Raw genomic sequence first — 21,635 nt, 5'->3', positions numbered from 1 at the left:
TATAAGTAAATTTTGAAGCATAAAAAACATTTTCACAGATAGAATGACTTAAATTTATACAGCATAGCCTTCAAATCCATGCCAGTAGCCGTGGTTTTCTACATATATTACTTTTAAAGAAACCTTTACATCCCTCACAGGTGAAAACCCAGATATCTTCTGCATCCCATTAGTGTTATCATTGGGATCTCCCCCCCGCCCCCTGGGCCGCTGAGAGCTGGGGGCAGCAGATACTCTTTACCCGGGCCCACCAAGGACCAGGATCCTGCAGCCTCTCTCCCCAGCACGCGATCGCACTCGCACCCCCTCCAGATCTAGCACCCCATTATTTTTTTTAGGATTTGTAAGTAGGCAGCCTGGCCACACACCACCCCCAGTACCGGGGCCCGCCAGCAACGTTGGAAGCTCTGCAGACACCATTTCCATAACAGCACCCAAATCAATAAAGCATATGAAATGAGCACAGACTATAAGCCCTTCCAAGTGATTTTTTAAAAGACACTGTCATTTTATCCTAAATACTTTTCTTTACAAGTACACTTTTATACAGTGAGAAAAAAACTTAGGCCCTCATTCAGAGCCACTCGCTAGCGGCAGTACGCTCGTTCCGAGCGATGTTCGCACATCTGCGCATGCGTACGGTTTTTAGTACGCATGCGCGAACCAGTCAGTGCGGCCGAAAATCGTTGGTACGCAATATAGCGAATGCCTGCTATTTTGAGTGACAGAATGAGGCGTATGTGGGTGGTAACAGGGGAAGGTGCTTGAAAACGGGGAGTGGAGATCCGAACGCAGACGTGCTTAAAGGTCAAAACGGGCGTTTTAAGGGTGTGCATAATTAATACAGCAGCGTCATTGACCACGTCACTTGTTTTTTTTTAACTCAGAACTGCTCGCAAAATAGCGGTTGAAAACACCAACCACAAGAATAGCGAGCAGTTCATACGCTGTACGATGTACTCGATTAATCTAATAAATAGCGGACATGACGTATGGTGCGTGCGGCCAGGGGGCGTTTTTATCAAAAAAACGAGCGTATGTTTTGCTCGTTCAGACTTAGAGGTGGGAACAGACTGCAATTTGCGAACGGATCATTTGAATAGCCACCCCTTGTTTTTGAACGAACGACTACAAATAGCGAACGGCTCTGAATCAGGCCCTTAGTTCATATTGTTGTATGTAAAGGTTTTTGTAGTGCAACACCACACTGAAAATGTAATAAAAGGGTACTGTAAGTGAATTGCTGTGGGAACAGAGGGTCTGATTCTGACCCGCTCACGAGCGCTGTACTCTCGCAAGCAGGTCGATGGTGCCGAAGTGCGCATGCGCACGACGGAGGGAGCTCCGGCGAGCGACGGGGAATCGCACCAAAGGGGGCGTGCTGTCGATGGTGAGTGGCTGCCAGACGGAGGCGTTCCCATGGGAACGCCTACCGTCTGGGTCCGGCCGCACTGACATCACTAGTGATGTCAGTGGAAGTGATTTTGACTCTGATAGAGCCAAAATCACTCCAGGGCTTGCGGCAGCGAGACCCTACCGTAGGGTCTCGTCGCAAGCATCATCATGGACGCTCGCTATAGCTGTGGATGGTAACCCACAGCTATGCGAGTGTCCAAGAGGCCGCTCCAAATTGAGGTAGGAGGGCCCTGATTCAGAGCGAGCGCTCTGGTCAGAGCGTCCGGCTCTGAATTAGGCCCAGAGACTGATCATCAGGGCGAGTGCAAAATGTATGAAGTGTGTGTGACTTATAATGTGTGTTATGTGTCAGTGGTATCTGTGCCATAACTGTATGTGAGGGGCTGTATGTGAGGGGCTTGATGCCCCTACGATGTGTTGTGTGTGGGGATCCTACATGTCCTGTGGGGTATTAGATGACTCTGGGAGAAGAGGACACTGTGTAACCTAAGCTGAGAGTATGCGAGGCCCCCAGGGGGTGCAGTTACCTGCTGAAGCCCATTTCTGCTTGCCCAGTGCTCTGCCTGGAGTGCGGCTAATGGAAGCAGAGTGCCGTAGCCCCTACTAACATGTGACACCCGAGTGGAGTGTGTCACAAAGGTCTCATCGGTGTCCTGAGTGCGGCTGACGGGAGTGGAGAGGGCTGAAAGCCATGGCCCCTACTAACATGACACCCGGGAGGAGTATCACAGCGGCCTCAGTGTGGCCGACGGGAATGGAGAGGGTGGAGGCTAGAGCCGCGGCCCCTACTAATGCGACACCCGGGAGGAGTGTATCACCGAGGTCTCAGGCGGCGTCCTGAGAGCGGCCGACGGGAGTGAAGAGGGCGGAGAGCTAGGGCCACTCCTACCTTGTCATACCCGAGAGGAGGGAAGGATGGAGGTATCAGGTGGCGATTGGGTGAGGAGTCGCTGCCGCCGATGTGATTGGTTAGGGAGACAATAGCGCATCCTCCAGGACCCGGACACTTTTAAAATACGAGTCCCTCTCTGCCTGTAGCGCGTATTTTGCAAACACTGATCCCCCCCCCCACTACTCCCAGCATCACTAACAATCTCCCTGACTACTCCCAGCATTAATAACAACCCCCCACTACTCCCTGCATTAATAACAACCCCCCCACTACTCCCTGCATTAATAACAACCCCCCCACTACTCCCTACGTTAATAACAACCCCCCCACTACTCCGTGCATTAATAACAACCCCCCCACTACTCCCTGCATTAATAACAACCCCCCCACTACTCCCTGCATTAATAACAACCCCCCCACTACTCCCTGCATTAATAACAACCCCCCCACTACTCCCTACATTAATAACAACCCCCCCACTACTCCCTGCATTAATAACAACCCCCCCACTACTCCCTGCATTAATAACAACCCCCCCACTACTCCCTGCATTAATAACAACCCCCCCACTACTCCCTGCATTAATAACAACCCCCCCACTACTCCCTGCATTAATAACCCCCCCACTACTCCCTACATTAATAACAACCCCCCCACTACTCCCTGCATTAATACCAACCCCCCCACTACTCCCAGCATTAATAACACCCCCCCACTACTCCCAGCATTAATAACACCCCCCCACTACTCCCAGCATTAATAACAACCCCCCCACTACTCCCAGCATTAATAACACCCCCCCCACTACTCCCTACATTAATAACAACCCCCCCACTACTCCCAGCATTAATAACACTCCCCCACTACTCCCAGCATTAATGACACCCCCCCCCCACTACTCCCAGCATTAATAACCCCCCCACTACTCCCTACATTAATAACAACCCCCCCACTACTCCCAGCATTAATAACAACCCCCCACTACTCCCAGCATTAATAACATCCCCCCACTACTCCCTGCATTAATAACATCCCCCCCACTACTCCCAGCATTAATAATAATCCCCCCCACTACTCCCAGCATTAATAACATCCCCCCACTACTCCCAGCATTAATAACATCCCCCCACTACTCCCTACATTAATAACATCCCCCCCCACTACTCCCAGCATTAATAACACCCCCCCACTACTCCCAGCATTAATAACCCCCCACTACTCCCAACATTAATAACACCCCCCACTACTCCCAACATTAATAACCCCCCCACTACTCCCTGCATTAATAACATCCCCCCCACTACTCCCAGCATTAATAATAACCCCCCCCACTACTCCCAGCATTAATAACATCCCCCCACTACTCCCAGCATTAATAACATCCCCCCCACTACTCCATACATTAATAACATCCCCCCCCACTACTCCCAGCATTAATAACACCCCCCCACTACTCCCAGCATTAATAACCCCCCACTACTCCCAACATTAATAACACCCCCCACTACTCCCAACATTAATAACCCCCCCACTACTCCCTACATTAATAACAACCCCCCCACTACTCCCAGCATTAATAACACCCCCCCACTACTCCCAGCATTAATAACACCCCCCCACTACTCCCAGCATTAATAACCCCCCCACTACTCCCTACATTAATAACAACCCCCCCACTACTCCCAGCATTAATAACAACCCCCCACTACTCCCAGCATTAATAACATCCCCCCACTACTCCCAGCATTAATAACAACCCCCCACTACTCCCAGCATTAATAACAACCCCCCCACTACTCCCAGCATTAATAACACCCCCCCCACTACTCCCTGCATTAATAACCCCCCCACTACTCCATACATTAATAACAACCCCCCCACTACTCCCTGCATTAATAACACCCCCCACTACTCCCTGCATTAATAACAACCCCCCCACTACTCCCTGCATTAATAACAACCCCCCACTACTCCCTGCAATAATAACATCCCCCCCACTACTCCCTGCATTAATAACATCCCCCCCACTACTCCCTGCATTAATAACATCCCCCCCACTACTCCCTGCATTAATTACCCCCCCACTACTCCCTGCATTAATAACAACCCCCCCACTACTCCCTACATTAATAACAACCCCCCCACTACTCCCTGCATTAATAACGACCCCCCCCACTACTCCCTGCATTAATAACGACCCCCCCCACTACTCCCAGCATTAATTACCCCCCCACTACTCCCAGCATTAATAACATCCCCCCACTACTCCCTACATCAATAACAACCCACCCGCTACTCCAAGCATTAATAACAACAACACTACCCCCCTCCTCATTTATAAAAACAAGTACCTTCAAATCGGGGGGCCGGAGTGTTCACGCCGCGGCAGAGCGCAGTATTTGATCCAGTTGGGCCTCCAGGACCAGACGCAGTGTTCGGGCCGGGCGCAGCCGGGACCAGTCTGCACGCCGGGGGGGTAGGGCGCGCCGGGACCAGTCTGCACACTTGGGGGCTGTCTGGACCAGTCTGCACACCGGTGGGCCGGGCACATCAGCAAACAGCCGCACCATCCCACTGCACTCATAGCAGCCCTTGAAAATATCGCTGTCATACAAACCTGGCGCCACCAACCACCGCTGATTGGCTGCCGGTCTGCGAGCTCCAATTGGCTGACGACCGGCGCCTATTTGACAGCGGCGCTTTTAGCTACAGTATGTGTGCAGGGCGACTGGGTCGTGTCCCCGGAGACGCGCTGTACCGCGGCCATTCCTGACAGCCTGACAGGGATTGACAGCGGCACAGCGTGTCCCCAGGGACCTGGCTCTTTTACAAAAGTGAGTCCCCAGTCCTAGAAACTGGGTAAAATACGCGCTATAGCGCGTATTTGCGAACACTGGTATTATTATATAGGGGGAGAGGGGACCGTACAGTGATATATGAGGGGGAATAACACAGCTCCCAGCACACACTGATATGTGGTATTATTATTATATAGGGGAGAGGGGACCGTACAGTGATATATGAGGGGGAATAACACAGCTCGCAGCACACACTGATATGTGGTATTATTATTATATAGGGGAGAGGGGACTGTACAGTGATATATGAGGGGAAATAACACAGCTCCCAGCACGCACTGATATGTGGTATTATTATATAGGGGATAGGGGACTGTACAGTGATATATGAGGGGGAATAACACAGCTCCCAGCACACACTGATATGTGGTATTATTATTATATAGGGGAGAGGGGATTGTACACTGATATATGAGGGGGAATAACACAGCTCCCAGCACACACTGATATGTGGTATTATTATTATATAGGGGAGGGGACTGTACAGTGATATATGAGGGGGAATAACACAGCTCCCAGCACACACTGATATGTGGTATTATTATTATATAGGGGAGAGGGGACCGTACAGTGATATATGAGGGGGAATAACACAGCTCCCAGCACACACTGATATGTTGTATTATTATTATATAGGGGAGAGGGGACTGTACAGTGATATATGAGGGGGAATAACACAGCTCCCAGCACACACTGATATGTGGTATTATTATAATATAGGGGAGAGGGGACTGTACAGTGATATGAGGGGAAATAACACAGCTCCCAGCCCACACTGATATGTGGTATTATTATATAGGGAGAGGGGACTGTACAGTGATATATGAGGGGAATAACACAGCTCCCAGCACACACTGATATGTGGTATTATTATATAGGGGATAGGGGACTGTACAGTGATATATGAGGGGGAATAACACAGCTCCCAGCACACACTATGTGGTATTATTATTATTATTATATAGGGGAGAGGGGACTGTACAGTGATATATTATGAGGAATAACACAGCTCCCAGCACACACTGATATGTGGTATTATTATTATATAGGGGAGAGGGGACTGTACAGTGATATATGAGGGAGAATAATACAGCTCCCAGCACACACTATGTGGTATTATTATTATTATTATTATATAGGGGAGAGGGGATTGTACAGTGATATATGAGGGGGAATAACACAGTTCCCAGCACACACTGATATGTGCTATTATTATTATATAGGGGAGAGGGGACTGTACAGTGATATATGAGGGGGAATAACACAGCTCCCAGCACACACTGATAAGTGGTATTATTATTATATAGGGAGAGGAGACTGTACATTGATATATGAGGGGGAATAACACAGCTCCCAGCACATACTTATATGTGCTATTATTATTATTATATAGGGGAGAGGGGACTGTACAGTGATATATTATGAGGAATACCACAGCTCCCAGCACACACTGATATGTGGTATTATTATTATATAGGGGAGAGGGGACCGTACAGTGATATATGAGGGGAAATAACACAGCTCCCAGCACACACTGATATGTGGTATTATTATTATATAGGGAGAGGGGACTGTACAGTGATATATGAGGGGAATAACACAGCTCCCAGCACACACTGATATGTGGTATTATATAGGGGATAGGGGACTGTACAGTGATATATGAGGGGGAATAACACAGCTCCCAGCACACACAGATATGTGGTATTATTATTATATAGGGGAGAGGGGACCGTACAGTGATATATGAGGGGGAATAACACAGCTCCCAGCACACACTGATTAGTGGTATTATTATTATATAGGGAGAGGAGACTGTACAGTGATATATGAGGGGGTATAACACAGCTCCCAGCACACACTTATATGTGCTATTATTATTATTATTATATAGGGGAGAGGGGACTGTACAGTGATATATTATGAGGAATAACACAGCTCCCAGCACACACTGATATGTGGTATTATTATTATATAGGGGAGAGGGGACTGTACAGTGATATATGAGGGGGAATAATACAGCTCCCAGCACACACTATGTGGTATTATTATTATTATATAGGGGAGAGGGAACTGTACAGTGATATATGAGGGGGAATAACACATCTCCCAGCACACACTGAAATGTGGTATTATTTTCTACATCAGGGTCCATAGGGTATCCACAGGATACCATGTGGTATTGGTGATGACGTCCGGCATCGGACACCACAGAATAAAATTTTCATCCTCCCAGGATGCACTGGGGTCCCTTTCCTATACCCCTCCCCCGAGTCAAGGCATCTCAGTTTCGTTCGTGTTCGGCCAGGAGTCGGATCACATTCACCCCTGAAGTTTTCTACAAGCACCTGTGGCTGCACAAATGAGCTGTACAGTATAGAGAGTCAGTATTGACGTCCATGCTGTCGCTCCTACACCCCGCCGGAACAGAACGCTGATACTGATCTGGGGATGCTGGTTGGTATCTGGGGTCACTGCTAGCGGTGACCCGGGATTACCTGGACTGTGGCCGGATTCAAGGGGGCAGGTAAGCGGCAGGGTCCCGCGGAGGGTACCTGCCGATAACACAGTCCTTTAGGTCCCCAGGCAGGGGGCTCCCTGGGGACAGGCTGTGCGTGGAGCCTGGTATTAACCTGCGCTTCTACTAGACCACCAGGGACTGCGGGCCGCAGCATGTGCGGTACAGCAGCAGTGTCCCAGGGGTTAATAGCATGCCAGGAGAGCGCGCCTTCCCTGTCTAACAGCCAGCGCCTCCCCCGCTGCACAGTGCCTCTCCACAGCGGTCTGGCGGCCTGTGTCAGCGCTCCTCCCCCGGGTCATCACCCATGCAGGGGTTCCCTAGACAGCTGATGGTACAACAGTGTCTCCAACTTTCGCCTCCCCAGGTCTCCTAGGAACCTGCGTGGGTAAACTCATTGTCCAATACGGTACAGCACCTGACGGATGTTTTACAGGGGGGTCATCATTGCGGCCTGCTAAGCGACCTTTAATGTCTCAGACAGCTCATTATAATGAGGATGACATGACGTCTGATGACGGGGAGATTTTTGACCTCTCAGACCAGGAGCTCCCCTCGTACTAAGGAGGTGGAGTCAAAGTCTAAAATATATATATATATATATACCTGGCCTTATACGGGCAGTCCGTGCGGCCTTGGTTATTACAGATGACGATCCCCCCCCGTGGCCAAATCTAAATATGCCTTCTTTAAGGATATTAAGGGTGATGCCACTGTATTCCCTCTATCTGGTCAGTTAGTGGATCATTTAGAGGAGGCATGGAAAAATCCAATTCGGCTATACCAGCCTCAAAAAGTTTGGCTTTTGCATACCCCTTTGCGGATAATTATTTTTCCAAATGGGAAACCCCTCCACAGGTGGATTCTCATGTCACACGCCTAGTGAGGACTGCTACATTGCCCATGCCCTCCATGTCCTCCTTAAAGGATGCTACAGATCGGAAGGTGGAAACATGTCTGAATTCCATTTATTCCCTTGCGGGGAGGCGGGGGGGGGGCAATGGCCGTGTACTGGGTACCAGAGCCATGGAGCGTTGGGCTGATAGCTTGGAGATGTCTTTAGACGCTGACTCATCACCTGAGCAGGTGGAGTTAGTGGGTAACCTCAGAGACTCAGCCACGTACATTAATGAGGCAGCCTTAGATATAGGGGTCCTCACTTCCAGAATCTCCTCAGCAGCAGTGGCTGCACGCCGCACCCTCTGGTTGCATTTTTGGAAAGCAGACGCAGATTCCAAAAAGGGATTGGAATGCTTGCCCTTTAATGGACAGGTACTGTTTGGCCCTGATCTGGACAAAATTGTGGCCACTCTGGCAGCAGCTAAGTCTGCATGTCTGCCATCGCTGACAGTCCCATCAGGGTCTGGTACTTTGTCCTTTTGGCCCTATAGTGCCAAGGGTAAGTTCAAAGTGCAGCCCTTTCCTAGAGAGGCAGGGGCCAAGAAATCGGCCAAGCCAAAGAAGCAGGCTTGGAGTACAAGACGTCCAACTCCCAAGTCGGATGATAAGCCCTCAGCCTGACGGGACGGGCCTACCCTTGGGGGACCCCAAAGTGGGAGGCCGGCTTCTTCAGTTTGCCCAGTGCTGGTGTCTTACCACCGTAGACACTTGGGTAAGAGAAGTGGTCTCTCAGGGGTATGCCCTCTCCTTCCGGCGGAGGCCTCCCAGCCGGTTGTTCACCACGGGCCTCAGTCAGACCAAGACAAGGCCCTGGAATTCCGGAAGGTGATCCACTCTGTGCTCCAGGCTGGGGTTATAGTGCCGGTCCTGTTGTCCCAGAGAGGATCGGGGTATTCCTCCAATCTTTTTCTGGTAGAGAAACCCAATGGGTCTTACAGGCCCATCCTCAACCTCAAATCACTCAACAAATTCTTGAGGGTTCCTCGGTTCAGGATGGAGACCCTGCGTTCCATCATTTTGGCAATGGAGCCTGGGGATTTTAGGATGTCGCTAGATATTCAGGATGCTTACCTGCATATTCCCATTGTCTCGGCACACCAGCGTTTCCTCAGGTTTGCAGTAGGAGACCAACACTTCCAATTTCAGGCACTTCCCTTTGGTCTGGCCACAGCGCCTCGAGTGTTTACCAAAGTCATGGCAGCCCACCTGCGGATGCTGTTCGCACGGTCTTGCAGAGATCCTTTAGCGCCATCTGCAACTGACAGTCTCTGTGTTGCAGGTTCACGGCTGGCTGATAAACAGGAAGAAGTCATCCCTGGTGCCATCACAGAGGATGCTCCATCTCGGAGCCCTGTTGGACTCCCAACATCAGAGGATCTTTGTGACGGAAGAAAAGATCTCTGGATTACAGGCAAAAGTACGCAGTTGCCTGCAGAGTCGCCATGTGTCTATTCACTCGGCGATGAGGTTACTGGGATCCATGATGTCGATGTTCGACATGGTGGAGTTTGCCCAGTTTCACTCCAGACCTCTGCAGAAGTTGATCCTCTCCAGATGGAATGGGTTGCCTCACCGGATAGAGACACAGACAATGGTGCTGTCACAGGAGGTACATCTGTCGTTAGCCTGGTGGCTGCAGACTACTCAACAGAACATGGGGGCACCCCTTTTGGATTGCGGACTGCGTTCTTCTGACTACGGACGCCAGTCTCCGAGGTTGGGGAGCAGTGTTGGGTCCACACTTCTTCCAGGGAAGGTGGACGCCAGCAGAATCTGTGCTTCCAATCAACATCTTGGAACTAAGGGCAGTATTCAAAGCTCCCCAGCAAGCAAGACATGTCTTCCATGGAAAGCCTGTGCAGGTGCAGTCTGACAACGCCACCACAGTGGCTTACATAAACCGCCAAGGAGGAACCCACAGTCAGGCGGCCCTGATAGAGGTGTCCCGCATTCTAGCGTGGGCGGAAGGCAATCTCCCTGCCATCTTGGCAGTGTTCATACCAGGAGTCCTCAACTGGGAAGCAGACTTTCATAGCTGTCAAGATGTGCATCCAGGAGAGTGGTCTCTTTACCAGGAGGTGTTTCAGCTACTGGTGAACAAGTGGGGCCTTCCAGAGATAGACCTCATGGCCTCCCGACACAACAACAAGCTTCCTGTGTACGGGTCAAGAACAAAAGAAACAGAGGCACTTCTGGTATACGCTCTGTCTGTCCGGTGGACCTTCCAGTTTGCGTACCTCTTCCCTCCGTTCTCCCTTCTTCCTCGAGTGATTCGCAAATTCAAGCAAGAAGGCGGCACGCTCCTGCTGATAGCTCCAGCGTGGCCCAGACGGCACTGATACTCAGATCTCAGGAGCCTATCCATAGACGCTCCGATGCAACAGCCTCTACGTCTGGACCTGTTGTCTCAAGGTCCTTGCCATCACCTGGACCTGGGCCATCTGTCTTTGGGCCTGATTCAGAGCCACTCGCAATTAGCGCTCGCTCATTCAGAAAAAGGGGGTGGCTATTCAAATGAACCGTTCGCTCCTTGCGGTCTTTTGCCGCCTCCATGTCTGAACGAGCGAACAAAAAATACGCTCGTTTATTTGATAAAAACGCCCCCTGGCCGCTCGCATCATACGTCATGTTCGCTATTTATTAGATTAATCGAGTACATCGAACAGCGTATGAACTGATCGCTAGTCTTGTGGTTGGTTTTTCCTACCACAATCTTGCGAGCAGTTTTGGCTAAAAGACACCCAACTGACGTGGTTGATGACGCTGCTGTATTAATTATGCACACCCATAAAACGCCCGCTTTGACCATTAAGCACGCCTGCGTTCGGATCTCCACTCCCCGTTTTCAAGCACCTTCCCCTGTTACCACCCACATACGCCTCATTCTGTCACTCAAAATAGCAGGCACTCGCTATCTAGCGAACAAACAATTTTCCGACGCACAGACTGGTTCGCGCATGCGTATTACAATCCGTACGCATGCGCAGTTGTGCAAACATCGCTCGGAGCGAACGAACAGCCGCTAACGAGTGGCTCTGAATCAGGCCCTTTGACTGCGTGGCTGTTGAGACTGCCCTTTTGAGGTCCAGGGGTTTTGCCAGCTCTGTAGTTAACACCATGCTCAGAGCTTGGAAGCCGGGTTCTGCAAGAATTTACCACCGAGTGTGACAAACTTTCTTTGAATGGTGTCGACCTAGAGGCTATGATCCTCAGGTTTTTAGGTTATCCAGGATTTTGGCTTTCCCACATGCGGGCTTAGATCACGGTCTTCGCCTTGCTTCACTGAAAGTGCAGGTTTCCGCCCTCTGTGTGGTTTCAGCGTAGGATTGCTACACTTCCTGATGTCCACACCTTTATGCAAGGTGTACTTCGCATACAGGGCCTGATTCAGAGCCGGACGCTCTGACCAGAGCGCTCACTCTGAATCAGGGCCCTCCTACCTAAAAATGGAGCGGCCTCTTGGACGCTCGCATAGCTGTGGGTTACCACCCACAGCTTATGCGAGCGTCCATGATGATGGTCGCGATGGTCAAGACCATCGGACTTGCGATGAGACTCTGCGGTAGGGTCTCGTGGCCGCAAGCCCTGGAGTGATTTTGGCTCTATCAGAGCCAAAATCACTCCCACTGACATCACTAGTGATGTCAGTGGGGCCGGACCCAGACGGTAGGCGTTCCCATGGGAACGCCTCCGTCTGGCAGGCACGCCCACCAAAGGGGGCGTGCTGTCAGTCACCATCGACAGCACGCCACCTTTGGTGCGAGACCCGGTGCGACAGCTTGGCTGTCGCTATTCGGGTCTTGCGCATGCGCACGACGGAGCTCCCTCCATCGTGCGCATGCGCATTAGGGCACCATCGACCCGCTTGCGAGCATCCTACGTTCGTGAGCGGGTCAGAATCCGGCCCACAGCCTCCCTTTGTTCCACCTGTGGCTCTTTGGGACTTGGCTGTGGTCCTTAGGGCTCTCCAAGGACCGCCATATGAACCACTGGGCTTAGTGGATTTAAAATGTCTCACAGCTAAGACTGTGTTTCTTCTGGCCATTGCTTCAGCCAGAAGTGTGTCAGATTTGGGGGCTCTCTCATGTTGCCCCCCCCCATTCCTAATTTTTCATAGGGACAGGGCAGTGCTGTGCACTCGTCCTAGGTTCCCCTACCTAAGGTGGTATCCAGTTTCCACATCAATGTGGAAATTATAGTTATGGCCTTTAATTCCCCAGACCTATCTGTTGGTGTGGCCTCCTTGGATGTGGTACGGGCTCTTAGGATTTATGTTGACCGTACCAGTTCATTTAGGAAATCGGACTCTCTGTTTGTCTTCTATGGTTTCCATAAGAAGGGTTGGCCTGCCACTAAGCAAACCTGGGCAGGATGGATTCGCATGGCGATTTCTGAGGCTTACATTCATGAGGGCCTGTCTATACCATCATCTCTTAAAGCTAACTACTCGGTCTGTGGGTCCTTCATGGGCAGCTCGCCGTGGTGCCTCTGCAGTTCAGCTGTGCAAGGCAGCCACATGGTCTTTTGTCCATACCTTTGTGAGGTATTATACATTTGATACCTACGCCTCTCAGGATGCTTCCTTCGGGGCGGCAGATTCTCCTTCCAGCACAGGAGCGTCCCCACCCTTAAAGGATACTGCTTTGGGACATCCTCAAGGTATCCTGTGGATACCCTATGGACCCTGATGTAGAAAATAAGAGATATGGTAAGAACTTACCCTTGTTATCTCTATTTCTACGAAGTCCATAGGGTTCCACAGGACTCCAGCCCTGTCGCACCTGTACTGCAGATGGGCTTTGACCTGGTCACCGGTTTTTCCGTCTCCTTCTGGTGAGAATGTGATTCTTGTGTGTTCCAGACTTTCTTCTCTCTTTTATCCTCCTCCCGCCTTTGGCTTGCTACGAAACAGAGGTGCTTCAGGCCCGGGGGCGGGGTATAGGAGGGAGACCCAGTGCATCCAGGGGAAAAATTGACTGCGTAAGGTGCCCGGATTACTCTGCATCACCTATACCCTGTGGACCCTATGGACCTAGTAGAAAGATGGATAACACAGGTAAGTTCTTACCCTAGCTCTCATTTTCTACTACTTGTGCTGTATTTTTTTTTTTTTGCTTTATTTGAATCTATTATTATAAAATTGGACCATGGTGAAACTTAGGCCATCATGTCGGTGTCAGCCACAATGACTGGGAAGCCGGTTCCATATAACAGGGCGGTGCGGAGTAGGGGCAGCTAATATTATCTGGCAGATGCCGACTTAATTTCTAAAAATTTAATAAAATTGGACTATAAATAGAATCAAAATTTTTTTTTTTTAAGTATCAAAAGTTCCCGCATTCACACGGCCACCCACGGACATTTCCACTCCATACCACTTGTTCACAAAAAGAGCTATAAACAAGTGTGTATGAGAAGATCTATTTTATTCTATTGTATTTATAGATTTTTATTGTAACAATTTTATCGTGGTACACATAGCATCTGACACATTCCAGCGCTCTCTCAAGTTTATTTTCACATAAATAGAATATGTCAAATAATCTTTATAAATCCAATTTTTTCCAGGCTGCAAAACTGATTTTTTTAAATTAGAAGAAAATAAATATATCTTCTAATTACCATTCATCTGAGGATAGAGAAGGATAACAGTGCGATGACACCCTGGAGATAATCTACCTGCTGACTGGGGAGGTGAGAGAATCTGGGAGTGTCACAATGACATCACTTATACCTATAGTAATAATACAGGGACATGACTGGGGAGGTGAGGGGATCTGGGAGTGTCACAGTGACATCAATTATATCTATAGTAATAATACAGGGACATGACTGGGGAGGTGAGGGGATCTGGGGGTGTCACAGTGACATCACTTATATCTATAGTAATAATACAGGGACATGACTGGGGAGGTGAGAGGATCTGGGGGTGTCACAGTGACATCACTTATATCTGTAGTAATAATACAGGGACATGACTGGGGAGGTGAGAGAATCTGGGAGTGTCACAGTGACATCACTTATATATAGAGTAATAATACAGGGACATGACTGGGGAGGTGAGGGGATCTGGGGGTGTCACAGTGACATCACATATATCTATAGTAATAACACAGGGACATGACTGGGGAGGTGAGGGGATCTGGGGGTGTCACAGTGACATCACTTATATCTATAGTAATAACACAGGGACATGACTGGGGAGGTGAGGGGATCTGGGAGTGTCACAGTGACATCACATATCTATAGTAATAATACAGGGACATGACTGGGGAGGTGAGGGGATCTGGGGGTGTCACAGTGACATCACTTATATCTATAGTAATAATACAGGGACATGACTGGGGAGGTGAGGGGATCTGGGAGTGTCACAGTGATATCACTTATATCTATAGTAATAATACAGGGACATGACTGGGGAGGTGAGAGGATCTGGGAGTGTCACAGTGATATCACTTATATCTATAGTAATAATACAGGGACATGACTGGGGAGGTGAGGGGATCTGGGGGTGTCACAGTGACATCACTTATATCTATAGTAATAATACAGGGACATGACTGGGGAGGTGAGGGGATCTGGGAGTGTCACAGTGACATCACTTATATCTATAGCAATAATACAGGGACATGACTGGGGAGGTGAGAGGGTCTGGGGGTGTCACAGTGACATCACTTATATCTATAGTAATAATACAGGGACATGACTGGGGAGGTGAGGGGATCTGGGAGTGTCACAGTGACATCAATTATATCTATAGTAATAATACAGGGACATGACTGGGGAGGTGAGGGGATCTGGGGGTGTCACAGTGACATCACTTATATCTATAGTAATAATACAGGGACATGACTGGGGAGGTGAGAGGATCTGGGGGTGTCACAGTGACATCACTTATATCTATAGTAATAATACAGAGACATGACTGGGGAGGTGAGGGGATCTGGGGGTGTCACTGTGACATCACTTATATCTATAGTAATAATACAGGGACATGACTGGGGAGGTGAGAGAATCTGGGAGTGTCACAGTGACATCACTTATATATAGAGTAATAATACAGGGACATGACTGGGGAGGTGAGGGGATCTGGGGGTGTCACAGTGACATCACATATATCTATAGTAATAACACAGGGACATGACTGGGGAGGTGAGGGGATCTGGGGGTGTCACAGTGACATCACTTATATCTATAGTAATAACACAGGGACATGACTGGGGAGGTGAGAGGATCTGGGGGTGTCACAGTGACATCACTTATATCTGTAGTAATAATACAGGGACATGACTGGGGAGGTGAGAGAATCTGGGAGTGTCACAGTGACATCACTTATATATAGAGTAATAATACAGGGACATGACTGGGGAGGTGAGGGGATCTGGGGGTGTCACAGTGACATCACATATATCTATAGTAATAACACAGGGACATGACTGGGGAGGTGAGGGGATCTGGGGGTGTCACAGTGACATCACTTATATCTATAGTAATAACACAGGGACATGACTGGGGAGGTGAGAGGATCTGGGAGTGTCACAGTGACATCACATATCTATAGTAATAATACAGGGACATGACTGGGGAGGTGAGGGGATCTGGGGGTGTCACAGTGACATCACTTATATCTATAGTAATAATACAGGGACATGACTGGGGAGGTGAGGGGATCTGGGGGTGTCACAGTGACATCACTTATATCTATAGTAATAATACAGGGACATGACTGGGGAGGTGAGGGGATCTGGGAGTGTCACAGTGACATCACTTATATCTATAGCAATAATACAGGGACATGACTGGGGAGGTGAGAGGGTCTGGGGGTGTCACAGTGACATCACTTATATCTATAGTAATAATACAGGGACATGACTGGGGAGGTGAGGGGATCTGGGTGTCACAGTGACATCACTTATATCTATAGTAATAATAGAGGGACGTGACTGGGTAGGTGAGAGGATCTGGGAGTGTCACAGTGACATCCCTTATATCTATAGTAATAATACAGGGACATGACTGGGGAGGTGAGGGGATCTGGGAGTGTCACTGTGACATCACTTATATCTATAGTAATAATACAGGGACATGACTGGGGAGGTGAGAGGGTCTGGGAGTGTCACAGTGACATCACTTATATCTATAGTAATAATACAGGGACATGACTGGGGAGGTGAGGGGATCTGGGGGTGTCACAGTGACATCACTTATATCTATAGTAATAATACAGGGACATGACTGGGGAGGTGAGGGGATCTGGGAGTGTCACAGTGACATCACTTATATCTATAGTAATAATACAGGGACATGACTGGGGAGGTGAGGGGATCTGGGTGTCACAGTGACATCACTTATATCTATAGTAATAATAGAGGGACGTGACTGGGTAGGTGAGAGGATCTGGGAGTGTCACAGTGACATCCCTTATATCTATAGTAATAATACACGGACATATGACTGGGTAGGTGAGAGGATCTGGGAGTGTCACAGTGACATCACTTATATCTATAGTAATAATACAGGGACATGACTGGGGAGGTGAGGGGATCTGGGAGTTTCACAGTGACATCACTTATATCTATAGTAATAATACAGGGACATGACTGGGAAGGTGAGAGGGTCTGGGAGTGTCACAGTGACATCACATATCTATAGTAATAATACAGGGACATGACTGGGAAGGTGAGAGGATCTGGGAGTGTCACAGTGACATCACTTATATCTATAGTAATAATACAGGGACATGACTGGGGAGGTGAGGGGATCTGGGAGTGTCACAGTGACATCACTTATATCTATAGTAATAATACAGGGACATGACTGGGGAGGTGAGGGGATCTGGGAGTGTCACAGTGACATCACTTATATCTATAGTAATAATAAAGGGACATGACTGGGGAGGTGAGGGGATCTGGGAGTGTCACAGTGACATCACTTATATCTATAGTAATGATACAGGGACATGACTGGGGAGGTGAGGGGATCTGGGAGTGTCACAGTGACATCACTTATATCTATAGTAATAATACAGGGACATGACTGGGGAGGTCAGATGGATCTGGGAGTGTCACAGTGATATTTTGTGTCTGCCGCAATACACAGGAATAGACAGTTGTGAAGAAGACATTCGGTGAGTGTGTCACCCAGCTGCTATCCCTGTGTGTCAGGAGGACAGAGCAGGACCCAGAGACCCATCACGGTGCCTACACCTCACTGACTTATAAATGAGAGATACAAAAACCAGAAGATCCTGGAAATTACCAACAAGATCATTCAGCTGCTGACTGGAGAGGTGACTGCTGGGAATGGGACATTATACAGTAACACCGGGGGATGTGTCTGGGTGATGACTGGAGAGGTGACTGCTGGGAATGGGACATTATACAGTAACACCAGGGGATGTGTCTGGGTGATGACTGGAGAGGTGACTGCTGGGAATGGGACATTATACAGTAACACCAGGGGATGTCTCTGGGTGGTGACTGGAGAGGTGACTGCTGGGAATGGGACATTATACAGTAACACCAGGGGATGTGTCTGGGGGATGACTGGAGAGGTGACTGCTGGGAATGGGACATTATACAGTAACACCAGGGGATGTGTCTGGGTGATGACTGGAGAGGTGACTGCTGGGAATGGGACATTATACAGTAACACCAGGGGATGTCTCTGGGTGGTGACTGGAGAGGTGACTGCTGGGAATGGGACATTATACAGTAACACCAGGGGATGTGTCTGGGGGATGACTGGAGAGGTGACTGCTGGGAATGGGACATTATACAGTAACACCAGGGGATGTGTTTGGGTGATGACTGGAGAGGTGACTGCTGGGAATGGGACATTATACAGTAACACCAGGGGATGTCTCTGGGTGGTGACTGGAGAGGTGACTGCTGGGAATGGGACATTATACAGTAACACCAGGGGATGTGTCTGGGTGATGACTGGAGAGGTGACTGCTGGGAATGGGACATTATACAGTAACACCAGGGGATGTCTCTGGGTGGTGACTGGAGAGGTGACTGCTGGGAATGGGACATTATACAGTAACACCAGGGGATGTGTCTGGGGGATGACTGGAGAGGTGACTGCTGGGAATGGGACATTATACAGTAACACCAGGGGATGTGTTTGGGTGATGACTGGAGAGGTGACTGCTGGGAATGGGACATTATACAGTAACACCAGGGGATGTCTCTGGGTGGTGACTGGAGAGGTGACTGCTGGGAATGGGACATTATACAGTAACACCAGGGGATGTGTCTGGGGGATGACTGGAGAGGTGACTGCTGGGAATGGGACATTATACAGTAACACCAGGGGATGTGTCTGGGTGATGACTGGAGAGGTGACTGCTGGGAATGGGACATTATACAGTAACACCAGGGGATGTCTCTGGGTGGTGACTGGAGAGGTGACTGCTGGGAATGGGACATTATACAGTAACACCAGGGGATGTGTCTGGGGGATGACTGGAGAGGTGACTGCTGGGAATGGGACATTATACAGTAACACCAGGGGATGTGTCTGGGTGATGACTGGAGAGGTGACTGCTGGGAATGGGACATTATACAGTAACACCAGGGGATGTCTCTGGGTGGTGACTGGAGAGGTGACTGCTGGGAATGGGACATTATACAGTAACACCAGGGATGTGTCTGGGTGATGACTGGAGAGGTGACTGCTTGGGAATGGGACGTTATACAGTAACACCAGGGGATGTGTCTGGGTGATGACTGGAGAGGTGACTACTGGGAATGGGACATTATACAGTAACACCAGGGGATGTCTCTGGGTGGTGACTGGAGAGGTGACTGCTGGGAATGGGACATTATACAGTAACACCAGGGATGTGTCTGGGTGATGACTGGAGAGGTGACTGCTGGGAATGGGACATTATACAGTAACACCAGGGGATGTGTCTGGGTGATGACTGGAGAGGTGACTGCTGGGAATGGGACATTATACAGTAACACCAGGGGATGTGTGTGGGTGATGACTGGAGAGGTGACTGCTGGGAATGGGACATTATACAGTAACACCAGGGGATGTGTCTGGGGGATGACTGGAGAGGTGACTGCTGGGAATGGGACATTATACAGTAACACCAGGGGATGTGTCTGGGGGATGACTGGAGAGGTGACTGCTGGGAATGGGACATTATACAGTAACACCAGGGGATGTGTCTGGGTGATGATTGGAGAGGTGACTGCTGGGAATGGGACATTATACAGTAACACCAGGGGATGTGTCTGGGTGATGACTGGAGAGGTGACTGCTGGGAATGGGACATTATACAGTAACACCAGGGGATGTCTCTGGGTGGTGACTGGAGAGGTGACTGCTGGGAATGGGACATTATACAGTAACACCAGGGGATATGACTGGGGAGGTGACTGCTGGGAAGGGGACATTATACAGTAACACCAGGGGATGTGTCTGGGTGATGACTGGAGAGGTGACTGCTGGGAATGGGACATTATACAGTCACACCAGGGATGTGTCTGGGTGATGACTGGAGAGGTGACTGCTGGGAATGGGACATTATACAGTCACACCAGGGGATGTGTGTGGGTGATGACTGGAGAGGTAACTGCTGGGAATGGGACATTATACAGTAACACCAGGGGATGTGTGTGGGTGATGACTGGAGAGGTGACTGCTGGGAATGGGACATTATACAGTAACACCAGGGGATGTGTCTGGGTGATGACTGGAGAGGTGACTGCTGGGAAGGGGACATTATACAGTAACACCAGGGGATGTCTCTGGGTGATGACTGGAGAGGTGACTGCTGGTAATGGGACATTATACAGTAACACCAGGGGATGTGTGTGGGTGATGACTGGAGAGGTGACTGCTTGGGAATGGGACGTTATACAGTAACACCAGGGGATGTGTCTGGGTGATGACTGGAGAGGTGACTGCTGGGAATGGGACATTATACAGTAACACCAGGGGATGTGTCTGGGTGATGACTGGAGAGGTGACTGCTGGGAATGGGACATTATACAGTAACACCAGGGGATGTCTCTGGGTGGTGACTGGAAAGGTGACTGCTGGGAATGGGACATTATACAGTAACACCAGGGGATGTGTCTGGGGGATGACTGGAGAGGTGACTGCTGGGAATGGGACATTATACAGTAACACCAGGGGATGTGTCTGGGTGATGACTGGAGAGGTGACTGCTGGGAATGGGACATTATACAGTAACACCAGGGGATGTCTCTGGGTGGTGACTGGAGAGGTGACTGCTGGGAATGGGACATTATACAGTAACACCAGGGATGTGTCTGGGTGATGACTGGAGAGGTGACTGCTTGGGAATGGGACGTTATACAGTAACACCAGGGGATGTGTCTGGGTGATGACTGGAGAGGTGACTACTGGGAATGGGACATTATACAGTAACACCAGGGGATGTCTCTGGGTGGTGACTGGAGAGGTGACTGCTGGGAATGGGACATTATACAGTAACACCAGGGATGTGTCTGGGTGATGACTGGAGAGGTGACTGCTGGGAATGGGACATTATACAGTAACACCAGGGGATGTGTCTGGGTGATGACTGGAGAGGTGACTGCTGGGAATGGGACATTATACAGTAACACCAGGGGATGTGTGTGGGTGATGACTGGAGAGGTGACTGCTGGGAATGGGACATTATACAGTAACACCAGGGGATGTGTCTGGGGGATGACTGGAGAGGTGACTGCTGGGAATGGGACATTATACAGTAACACCAGGGGATGTGTCTGGGGGATGACTGGAGAGGTGACTGCTGGGAATGGGACATTATACAGTCACACCAGGGATGTGTCTGGGTGATGACTGGAGAGGTGACTGCTGGGAATGGGACATTATACAGTAACACCAGGGGATATGACTGGGGAGGTGACTGCTGGGAAGGGGACATTATACAGTAACACCAGGGGATGTGTCTGGGTGATGACTGGAGAGGTGACTGCTGGGAATGGGACATTATACAGTCACACCAGGGATGTGTCTGGGTGATGACTGGAGAGGTGACTGCTGGGAATGGGACATTATA

At 49.6% G+C, this 21,635-nt stretch overlaps 1 protein-coding gene across 1 annotated transcript in view; it reads left to right on the top strand.

The window, feature by feature from the left end:
* The window catches only part of LOC148512027 (uncharacterized), a 38,698-nt gene that overhangs the window by 3,348 nt on the left and 13,715 nt on the right, over positions 1-21,635 (top strand). Inside the window, exons 2-3 of the mRNA XM_088482352.1 lie at positions 14,153-14,278; positions 17,684-17,873. The gene's annotated coding sequence lies outside the window, so the exon portion shown is untranslated. The remainder of the gene's footprint in view (positions 1-14,152; positions 14,279-17,683; positions 17,874-21,635) is intronic.

This window comes from Taudactylus pleione, unplaced genomic scaffold (genome assembly GCF_031769625.1).
Source record: "Taudactylus pleione unplaced genomic scaffold, aTauple2 ptg000285l, whole genome shotgun sequence".
In the NCBI taxonomy this organism is placed as follows: domain Eukaryota; kingdom Metazoa; phylum Chordata; class Amphibia; order Anura; family Myobatrachidae; genus Taudactylus; species Taudactylus pleione.
The sequence above is the reverse complement of the archived record's forward strand: the minus strand, read 5'-3'. Positions and strand labels throughout refer to the sequence as shown.